Genomic DNA, 12075 nt, shown 5'->3' with positions numbered 1-12075 from the left:
AGGATAATTGTATAGACTGAAACCGATAAACAGACTGATCAGCTGGTGTAAGATAGAAAGAGAGAGAGACAGATACATAGATATATACCTAAATAAATAGATAAATACATACAATCATGCATACATAGATAAATACAAAGATAGATAAATAGATACAATCATACATGGATAGATAAATACATACAATCATACATAGATAGATACATACATACAATCATACATAGATAGATAAATACATACAATCATACATGGATAGATAAATACATAGATAGATAAATACATACAATCATACATGGATAGATAAATACATAGATAGATAAATACATAAATAAATAGATACATTCATAGATGATACATAAATAGATAGGTAGATAGACAAACAGATAACTATAGGTAAAGGTCAGTATACAGATCAATCAGTTGGTAGATAGAAAATAGATACATTGATAATTGTATAGATACATATACAGATAACTGAGGGATGACTATAGATGGAGACCTGTATGCACACTGATCAGCTGGCAGATAGATAGATGATAGATAAGTAGATTGATGGCCAGATAGATAGATAGATAGAGCTAGAGATAGATAGATAGATAGATAGATAGATAGATAGATATTAGATAGATAGATAGATAGATAGATAGATAGATAGATAGATAGATAGATAGATAGATAATAGATAGATAGATAGATAGATAGATAGATAGATAGATAGATGGAGAGATAAGGGATAGATAGATAGATAGATAGATAGATAGATAGATAGATGATAGATAGATAGATAGATAGATAGATAGATAGATAGATATTAGATAGATAATAGATAGGTAGATAGATAGATAATAGATAGATAGATAGATAGATAGATAGATAATAGATAGATAGATAGATAGATAGATAGATAGATAGATAGATAGATAGATAGGTAGATAGATAGATAATAGATAGATAATAGATAGATAGATAGATAGATAGATAGATAGATAGATAATAGATAGATAGATAGATAGATAGATAGATAGATAGATAGATAGATAATAGATAGATAGATAGATAGATAGATAGATAGAATACAAGCAGATTACTGACAGATAACTGTAGTGACCAGTATACAGCTTGGTATACAATTGGTAGAATAATAGATACATGGATGATAGAGCTGACATAGAAGGATGTGTACACACATATATATCTATGTATATGTATTTATGTACACATTTTAGGGAACACAACAAGCATGAATCACTAATCCCCCTCCCCCCCCACCCCCCACCGCCCCCCTTCTGTCATTTGCAGATGAGGGGACGGATGTGGCCGGTGACGGCAGCATTGCGTCTGTCTCCACTTGTGTAGCAGGCCTGAGAGTGACAGATAAAATACAGGGTGAGAGATGAGGGCAAGGACACATGTGTGTATGTGGTGGTGGTGATGGGGGGGGGGGGGTCAGGCAGGGAAAGGGGTCCTCCCTGTGTACAGCACTGTGTACATTCAGAGTGGTGCTGAGTAGGTGACAAGGAGTCCCTGGTGTCCCAGTATTGTCCTCCACTCATCTCTCTGTTTGTCTCTATGTGTCTCTGATTTCTCTCTCCACCCCTATTCCTCTGGATGAGTCACATATTTCATCTGTACTGCAGATTTCCAGCCTTGCCCTGTACATCCACCTTCTTCCTGCATACCTCTCTGCCATGTCTCTCTATGTACCTGTTCTCTGTCCTCCCTGTTCTCTCTCTCCCACTGTTCTCTGTCCCCCTCTGTTCTCTGTCCCCCTCTGTTTTCTCTCTCCCCCTGTTCTCTCTCCCCCTGTTCTCTGTCCCCTTCTTTTCTCTGCCCTCCCTCTGTTCTCTGTCCCCCTCTGTTCTCTCTCACCCTGTTCTCCGTCCCCCTCTGTTCTATCTTCCCCTGTTCTCTCTCCCTCTGTTCTCTCTCCCCTTGTTCTCTCTCCCCTGTTCTCTCTCCCTCTGGTCTCTCTCCCCCTGTTCTCTCTCCCTCTGTTCTCTCTCCCCTTGTTCTCTCTCCCCTTGTTCTCTCTCCCTTTGTTCTCTCTCCCCGTTCTCTTCCCCTGTTCTCTCTCCCCCTGTTCTCTCTCTCCCTGTTCTCTCTCCCCCTGGTCTCTCTCCCCCTGTTCTCTCTCCCTCTGTTCTCTCTCCCCTTGTTCTCTCCCCAACCTGTTCTCTCTCCCCCTGTTTTCTCTCCCCCTGTTCTCTCTCCCCGTTCTCTCTTCCCCTGTTGTCTCTCCCCTTGTTCTCTCTCCCTCTGTTCTCTCCCCCCTTATTCTCTCTCCCCCTGTTCTCTTCCCCTGTTGTCTCTCCCCCTGTTCTCTCTTCCCCTGTTCTCTCTCCCCCTGTTCTCTCTCCCCCTGTTCTCTCTCCCTCTGTTCTCTCTCCCCCTGTTCTCTCTCCCTCTGTTCTCTCTTCCCTTGTTCTCGCTCCCCCGGTTCTCTCTTCCCCTGGTCTCTCTCCCCCTGTTCTCTCTTCCCCTGTTCTCTCTCCCTCTGTTCTCTCTCCCCTTGTTCTCTCTCCCTCTGTTCTCTCTCCCCCTGTTCTCTCTCCCTTTGTTCTCTCTCCCCTTGTTCTCTCTCCCTCTGTTCTCTCTCCCCCTGTTCTCTCTCCCTTTGTTCTCTCTCCCCCTGTTCTCTCTCTCTCTGTTCTCTCTCCCCTTGTTCTATCTCCCTCTGTTCTCTCTCCCTCTGTTCTCTCTCCCCTTGTTCTCTCTCCCTCTGTTCTCTCTCCCCTTGTTCTCTCTCCCCCTGTTCTCTCTCCCCCTGTTCTCTCTTCCCCTGTTCTCTCTCCCTCTGTTCTCTCTCCCTCTGTTCTCTCTCCCCTTGTTCTCTCTCCCTCTGTTCTCCCACCCCCTGTTCTCTCTCTTGCTGTTCTCTTCCCCTGTTCTCTCTCCTCCTGTTCTCTCTCCCTCTGTTCTATCTCCATCTGTTCTATCTCCCCCTGTTCTCTCTCCCTCTGTTCTCTCTCTCTCGCTGTTCTATTTCCCTCTGTTCTCTCTCTCGCTGTTCTCTCTCCCTCTGTTCTCTCTCCCCCTGTTCTCTATCTCTCACTGTTCTCTTTCCCTCTGTTCTCTCTCCCCTTGTTCTCTCTCCCTGTTGTTCTCTCTCCTTCTGTTCTCTCTCCCCCTGTTTTCCTTCCACCTGTTCTCTGCCCCCCCCATTTTCTTTTCCCACTGTTCTCTCTCCCCCCCTGTTCTCTTTCCCTCCTGTTCTCTGTCCCCTCATCCTCTCTTTCCCCCTTTTTGTTCTCCCCCTGTTCTCTCTCCCCTCTCTTCCTCTCCCCTTGGTCTCTGCCCCCCCCCGTTCCCTGACCCCCTATTCTCTCTCCCCCTGTTCTCTGCCCTCCCCTTTCTCCCTCCCCCTGCTCTCTCTCCCCTCTGTTTTCTGTCTCCCCTGTTCTCTGTCCTCTCTATTTCCTCTCCCCCCCCGTTATCTGTACCCTTCATGTTCTCCTGTACCTTTTCATTCATTCTTCTCTCCCCCATTCTCTCCACCCATTCTTTCTCTATCTCCCCCATTCTCTCCACCCATTCTTTCTCTCTCTCCCCCATTCTCTCCACCCATTCTTTCTCTCTCTCCCCCATTCTTTCCACCCACTCTTTCTCTCTCTCCCCCATTCTCTCCACCCACTCTTTTTCTCTCTCCTCCATTCTCTCCACCCACTCTTTCTCTCTCCCCTTGGTCTCTGCCCCCCCTGTTCTCTCTATCCCCCCTGTTCTCTCTGCCCCCCCTGTTCTATCTCTTTCTCCAGTTCTCTCTCCTCTAATCCACCCCCCTCCATTTTCTGCCCCTCTGTACTTTGTCCCTCTGTTTTGTGTCTCTTTCCATGTTCTCTCTCACCCTTCCATTCCCCCACCACGATCTTTCTCTCTCCCCCCTGCCCCCCCCATTCTCTCTCTCACTCCTGTTCTTTCTCTCCCCCAGTTTTCTCCCTCTCTTCTTCTCTCTCCCCCTGCCCTCTCTCTATTCCCTATTTTTTCTCCTTTCTGTTCTCTCTTTCCTTCCTTTTCTTTCTCTATCCTGCTCTCTCACTCCCTCCCCATTTTCTCTCTCCTCCTTGTTCTCTTTCTCACTCCCTGTTATCATTCTCCTCCTGTTCTCTCCCTCCTTTACCTCCCCCCCCCTGTTCTTTTCCCTTTCTATTCTCCTTCTCCCAGTACTGTTCTCTCCCCCCCCCCCCGTCCTCTCTTTCCCCACAAACTCTCTCTCCCCCCCCTCCCGGTTCTCTCTTTTCCCACAAACTCTCCCCCCCCTCCTTCCTCTATCTCTCCCCACCACTCTCACTACCCCCCCCCCCCCCCTCACTCTTTCTCTCCCCACCACTCTCACTACCCCCGCCCTCCTCCCTCTATCTCTCACCACCACACTCTCCCTCCCCCCTATGCTCTCCCTGCCATTCTCTCTCTCTCTCCCCCCATGCTCTCTCTCCCCCCATACCTGTCCTCTCTCTCCCTTTGGGTTCTCCTGCCTTTGATGGGACTTTTTGCATCTTCAGAAGTTGCTATTCCAATACCATCTCTGGCACTTTGGAGCCTTTCAGATGATCTCTCCTGTGCTCTGTCATTCCTTGTCTCTGCCAATGATAGAACCTTCTGTGTGTCTGTGTTTTTATCTTTGGAACTTTCTGTGTACTCTGTGTTGTCACATTGTATCCCTATGACAGTGTTATGGAACTTCATCCTTGTGAATGACAGTCCTGGAAATGTCTCTTCCATGAGATCTCCTTCCATTTGTTCTGTCACAGAACTTTGTGTGTCTGTCTCAGTGTGTGTCTGTGTTTTTGGTCAGTCCTGGAACTTTTCTCTGACCTCTTTGCACTTTATGTGTCTTTTTTGTCCCTATTCATTCCTCAGCTCCTTCTTTTCATACGTATTTCTCTGACCCTTTTATTTTTTTTTTCTTTTGAGTTTTCCATCCCTTGTTCCCTGGTCGTCACCATCTCCAGCTCATGTGTCTCAGAATTATGGTAAGTCAACACATTTTTTTTTACTAATAATCTGATTATTATCTATTATTTTGGTTTATTAGAAGCATGTGATTGCCTCCCTTTGTTTACCAATATCTGCAGAGCATCGCACCATTCTTCTATAAACACCAGCCCCTGCACTTCGCTCTGTTTATTCCTGACACTTGTAGAGCTTATCTCTCCTACTTCACATTGCTGCGCAGCACCCCTGGGAATCGCAGACTGTTACATTCTAATTGTACTGCCCTCTGCAGACTATTGCTTTTTAACCTCCCCAAGTGCATTTTAAGTGCTCCCCCCTCCTTTCCCCATTGCTTCTCATGCCAAACCATTCATTTTTTGTGAATTGTAGACCAGCAACAGGTAGACTGTGCCATTCCTTTCCGGTGTGCAACGCGACACTGCAGAGCATCGCAACCACGGCTATGTTGCAAATGCTAAAAACATTGCTCTCTTCTAATTTTGCCTTTAGAAGGGAATTTGTACCTTTTTGGTGCTTGGAGCTGAGAAGGTTAATCAGTTTGCTTTCGCAAGAGCTTTACCCCTCTCCACCGAAAAAGGAAATTTTCATAATTGCATCTGTTGAGTGACTGTCGAGATTTCCACCCTCCGCTCTGCAGACCATTTCTGCTGTATATTTCTACCCTCAGCTCTGCATATTATCACTCCTGTAGGTTTTTATTCTTAGCTCTGCAGACCATCTCTCCTGTAGATTTCCATCCCTCACTCTGCACTGCAGACGATCTCTTCTATAGATTTCCCCCCTCCGCTGTGCAGATCATTTCTCCTACAGCTTTTTACCCTGGACTCTGCAGATCATCTCTCCTATAGATTTCTATCCTTATCGTTGCAGACCATCTCTCCTATAGATTTCCATTTTCCACTCTGCAGACCATCCCTCTTATAGATTTCTATCCTCCGCTCTGCAGAGCATCTCCCCTAAAGATTTCCATCCTTCGCTCTGCAGACTATCCCTCCTATAGATTTTTGCCCTCTGTTCTGCAGACTATCCTTTCAATAGATTTTCACCCTCAGCTTTGCATATTATCACTCTGCATGCCATCACTCCTTTAGGTTTTTGTTTTTTTTCACTCTCAGCTCTGCAAACTGTTGTTCCTGTAGATTTTCACCCTGTGCTCTGCAGACTATCACTCTTATAGCATTCCATCACCCTGTCTGCAGAGCATCAGTCCTTGTTCACTGTCAGGTATTTGGAGTGTATCTGTTATATACTTGATATATCCTATCAAGTTTCTTAAGGAATATCATTCCTATAATATATTTTTCCATATTTAAACCTCCAGACTGTCATATTCCTGCCCTCTGAGCACTGATCTGCAGATCATCATTTCCTTTCTTCCTTCTCGGTATTGAGCAGCAGACTGTCACTACCTTTGAAATACTTATATGCAGACTATTATTACGTTTCTAACATCTAACCACACATCTGCAGAATGTCTTTGTTTTCCTGCCTTCCAAGCACTGATCTGCAGACTGTCATTACCTTTCTACCTTCTAGCCACATATCTGCAGACTATCACTACCTGTCTAAGTTCTAAGCACTGATGTACATTTTATCATTGTTTTCTTATTTACTCAATATGGTGCTGCAGACTATCATTACGTTTCTGCTTTCTGAGCACTGATCTGCAGGCTCTCATTGCCTTCCTACCTTCTGAGCACCAGTCTGCAGACTGTCATTACCTTCCTACCTTCTGAGCACCAGTCTGCAGACTGTCATTACCTTCCTACCTTCTGAGCACCAGTCTGCAGACTGTCATTACCTTCCTACCATCTGAGCACCAATCTGCAGACTGTCATTACCTTCCTACCTTCTGAGCATGGATCTGCAGACTGTCATTACCTTCCTACCTTCTGAGCACAGTTCTGCAGACTGTCATTGCCTTCCTACCTTCTGAGCACCAGTCTGCAGACTGTCATTACCTTCCTACCTTCTGAGCACCAGTCTGCAGACTGTCATTACCTTCCTACCTTCTGAGCACCAATCTGCAGACTGTCATTGCCTTCCTACCTTCTGAGCACCAATCTGCAGACTGTCATTGCCTTCCTACCTTCTGAGCATGGATCTGAAGACTGTCATTACCTTCCTACCTTCTGAGCACCAGTCTGCAGACTGTCATCACCTTCCTACCTTCTGAGCACCAGTCTGCAAACTGTCATTACCTTCCTACCTTCTGAGCACCAATCTGCAGACTGTCATTGCCTTCCTACCTTCTGAGCATGGATCTGCAGACTGTCATTACCTTCCTACCTTCTGAGCACCAATCTGCAGACTGTCATTACCTTCCTACCTTCTGAGCACCAATCTGCAGACTGTCATTACCTTCCTACCTTCTGAGCATGGATCTGCAGACTGTCATTACCTTCCTACCTTCTGAGCACCAGTCTGCAGACTGTCATTACCTTCCTACCTTCTGAGCACCAATCTGCAGACTGTCATTGCCTTCCTACCTTCTGAGCACCAATCTGCAGACTGTCATTGCCTTCCTACCTTCTGAGCATGGATCTGAAGACTGTCATTACCTTCCTACCTTCTGAGCACCAGTCTGCAGACTGTCATCACCTTCCTACCTTCTGAGCACCAGTCTGCAAACTGTCATTACCTTCCTACCTTCTGAGCACCAATCTGCAGACTGTCATTGCCTTCCTACCTTCTGAGCATGGATCTGCAGACTGTCATTACCTTCCTACCTTCTGAGCACCAATCTGCAGACTGTCATTACCTTCCTACCTTCTGAGCACCAATCTGCAGACTGTCATTACCTTCCTACCTTCTGAGCACCAGTCTGCAAACTGTCATTACCTTCCTACCTTCTGAGCACCAATCTGCAGACTGTCATTGCCTTCCTACCTTCTGAGCATGGATCTGCAGACTGTCATTACCTTCCTACCTTCTGAGCACCAGTCTGCAGACTGTCATTACAGTTCTGCCTTCTGAAAACCAATATGCAGACTGTCATTACCTTCCTGCCTTCTGAGCACCAATCTTCAGACTGTCATTACCTTCCTGCCTTCTGAGCACCAGTCTGCAGACTGTCATTACCTTCCTACCATCTGAGCACAGTTCTGCAGACTGTCATTACCTTCCTACCTTCTGAGCACCAATCTGCAGACTGTCATTACCTTCCTACCATCTGAGCACCAGTCTGCAGACTGTCATTACCTTCCTACCTTCTGAGCACCAATCTGCAGACTGTCATTACCTTCCTACCATCTGAGCACCAATCTGCAGACTGTCATTACCTTCCAACCATCTGAGCACAGTTCTGCAGACTGTCATTACCTTCCTACCTTCTGAGCACAGTTCTGCAGACTGTCATTACCTTCCTACCTTCTGAGCACCAATCTGCAGACTGTCATTACCTTCCTACCTTCTGAGCACAGTTCTGCAGACTGTCATTACCTTCCTACCTTCTGAGCACCAGTCTGCAGACTGTCATTACCTTCCTACCATCTGAGCACCAATCTGCAGACTGTCATTACCTTCCTACCTTCTGAGCACAGTTCTGCAGACTGTCATTACCTTCCTACCATCTGAGCACCAATCTGCAGACTGTCATTACCTTCCTACCATCTGAGCACAGTTCTGCAGACTGTCATTACCTTCCTACCTTCTGAGCACCAATCTGCAGACTGTCATTACCTTCCTACCTTCTGAGCACAGTTCTGCAGACTGTCATTACTTTCCTACCATCTGAGCACCAATCTGCAGACTGTCATTACCTTCCTACCATCTGAGCACAGTTCTGCAGACTGTCATTACCTTCCTACCTTCTGAGCACCAATCTGCAGACTGTCATTACCTTCCTACCATCTGAGCACAGTTCTGCAGACTGTCATTACCTTCCTACCATCTGAGCACAGTTCTGCAGACTGTCATTACCTTCCTACCTTCTGAGCACCAATCTGCAGACTGTTATTACCTTCCTACCATCTGAGCACAGTTCTGCAGACTGTCATTACCTTCCTACCATCTGAGCACAGTTCTGCAGACTGTCATTACCTTCCTACCTTCTGAGCACCAATCTGCAGACTGTTATTACCTTCCTACCATCTGAGCACAGTTCTGCAGACTGTCATTACCTTTCTGCCTTTTGGCACCCTACCCTTTAACCATAAATCTGCAGACTGTCACTACCTTTCTAACCGATGAGCAGGGATCTGCATTATATTTCTGCCATTGGAACTTGAATCTGCAGACTGTCACTACCTTCCTACCTTCTAAACACCAATGTGCAGGCTTTCATTACCTTTCTGCCTTCTGAGCACCAGTCTGCAGGCAGCCATTAATTTCCTACTTTCTGAGCACCGTTCTACAGACTGTCATTACCTTTCTGCCTTCTGAGCAGCAGTCTGTAGACTGTTATTACCCTCCTACCTTCTGATCATTGATCTGCAACTTGTCCTTATCCTCCTACCAGTTAACCACTAAGCTGCATGCTTACTCTCTGCAGAGCATCACTACTTCAGGACTCTGAGGTTTGCAGAGCATCATTACCCCTCAGCTTAAAGGTCTGCAGATTATTCTTACCTCCCTGCCCAGAGGGCTGCAGAACATTTGCTGACCTTGATGATATAATCATATATTTTCTCTGTTCTCACATCTGCAGAGTATCTTTTTGTCCTCAGGTCTTCAGAGCATCCTTACCCTTCTACCCTCAACTCTGCCCAGCTTTCTCCTTTATCTAAGGACTGCAGGATGTCACTACCTTTTCATCCTCATTGCTGAAAACCATCATTACCTTTCCATCTTTGAGACCCAAGAGTGTTACAAACTTGCCCCTGGGGTTGCATTGTGTTAATGATTTCCTTTTCACATTTTCTTTCCGTCCTGACATCCGCAGAACATCGCTCCCTTTCTATGCAGCATATCTTTCCCCTCCACAATACTATGCTTCCATTCATACCTTGCTCTGCAGATCATTCATCCCTTCCTGCGCTCCCCCCTTCCAAACACTACCATTCATACTGCAGCATGGGAGGAAATAATAACTTTCCCGTTTCCTCAGCTCTGTACAGAATCCCCCATTTCCCCCACACTGTACCCTTCTGTCGGCAGCATATTACTATTGAATGCTCAGGGCTGCAGAGCTCGTCTGTCATGTAGCTGTCCTCATATCGCCTGAGCATTCACAGCTTTCTGATCACAGGTATGCAGAGTGTCATTATCCCATCTGCAGAAGGTTATCACTCGGCGGCTGTGCAGAGCATTGCTCTCTACCAAAGGGACACATCTTATGCATGCTGCCTTTCAAGATGCAGACATGATTACTCTTTAGTCCTCCCAGTTTTATAGTTTGACTTACAGATCATCTCTGATCATTCTCTGACCTGTAGATCGTAAGCTGGTAGCGTACTTCTGCTGCTTCTCCTTATTGTTGTCTATGTTCTTTACGTAGAACATGTTCTCTATATAGGATATGTGGGACTTGTTCAGTATGTAGAACATGTGCTCTATGTAAAACATATTCTCTATGTAGAACATGCTCTTTACATAGACCATGTAAAACATAAAGGACATGCTCTCTATGTACAACATGTAGTATGTGTAGAACACGTTCTCTGTGTAGAAGGTGATGAACATGTTCTCTGTGTAGAAGGTGATGAACATGTTCTCTATGTTGAAGGTGTAGAACATGTTCTCTATGTTGAAGGTGCAGAACATGTTCTCTATGTTGAAGGTGCAGAACATGTTCTCTATGTAGAAGGTGTAGAATATGTTCTCTATGTAGAAGGTGTAGAACATGTTCTCTATGTAGAAGGTGTAGAACATGGTCTCTATGTAACATGTAGGACATGTTCTCTATGTTGAAGGTGCAGAACATGTTCTCTATGTAGAAGGTGTAGAACATGTTCTCTATGTAGAAGGTGCAGAACATGTTCTCTATGTAGAATGTGTAGAACATGTTCTCTATGTAGAAGGTGTAGAACATGTTCTCTATGTAGAAGGTGTAGAACATGTTCTCTATATAGAAGGTGCATAACATGTTCTCTATGTGGAAGGTGTAGAACATGTTCTCTATGTGGAACATGTAAACATGTTCTTTATGTAGAATGTGTAGGACATGTTCTCTATGTAGAATGCGTAAGACATGTGCTCTATGTAGGGCATGTTCTCTATTTAGAATGTGCAGGACATGTTCTCTACTATATATAGAACATGTAGGTCATGTTCTCTTTGTAGAACATGTTATCTGTGTAGAATGTGTATGATGTTCTCTATGTAGAACATGTAGGACATGATTTCTATGTAGAACATGTAGGATATGTTCTCTATGTAGAAAGAGTAGGACATGTTCTCTTTGTAGAACGCGTAGGACATGTTCTCTATGTAAAGCTTGTAGGACATGTTCTCTATGTAGAATGTATAGGACATGTTCTCTATGTAAGACATGTTCTCTATGTAGAACGTGCAGAACATGTTGTCAATGTAGAACGTGCAGAACATGTTGTCAATGTAGGACGTGCAGAACATGTTCTCTGTGTAGAAGGTGCAGAACATGTTCTCTATGTAGAAGGTGCAGAACATGTTCTCTATGTAGAAAGTGTAGGACATGTTCTCTTTGTAGAACATGAAGGACCTGTTCTCTATGTAGAACATGAAGGACCTGTTCTCTATGTAGAACGTGTAGGACATATTTTCTATGTAGAACATGTAGGACATGTTCTCTTTGTAGAACATGTAAGACATGTTCTCTTTGTAGAACATGCAGGACATGTTCTCTATGCAGAACGTGTAGGACATGTTCTCTGTGTAGAATGTATAGGACATGTTCTCTTTGTAGAACATGTAGGATATGTTCTCTATTTAGAACGTGCAGAACATGTTCTGTATGTAGAACGTGTAGGACATGTTCCCTATGTAGAAAGTGCAGAACATTTTCTCAATGTAGAATGTGTAGGACATGTTCTCTTGTGGAACATGTAGGACATGTTCTCTGTGTAGAACGTGTAAGACATGTTCTCTGTGTAGAATGTGTAGGACATGTTCTCTATGTAGAACGTGTAGGACATGTTCTCTATGTAGAACGTATAGGACATGTTCTCTATGTAGAATGTGTAGGACATGTTCATGTAGGACATGTTC

This window comes from Staurois parvus, unplaced genomic scaffold, assembly GCF_062004578.1.
Source record: "Staurois parvus isolate SC_StPar_1 unplaced genomic scaffold, SC_StPar_1.0 ptg001642l, whole genome shotgun sequence".
Lineage (NCBI taxonomy): Eukaryota > Metazoa > Chordata > Amphibia > Anura > Ranidae > Staurois > Staurois parvus.
The sequence above is the reverse complement of the archived record's forward strand: the minus strand, read 5'-3'. Positions refer to the sequence as shown.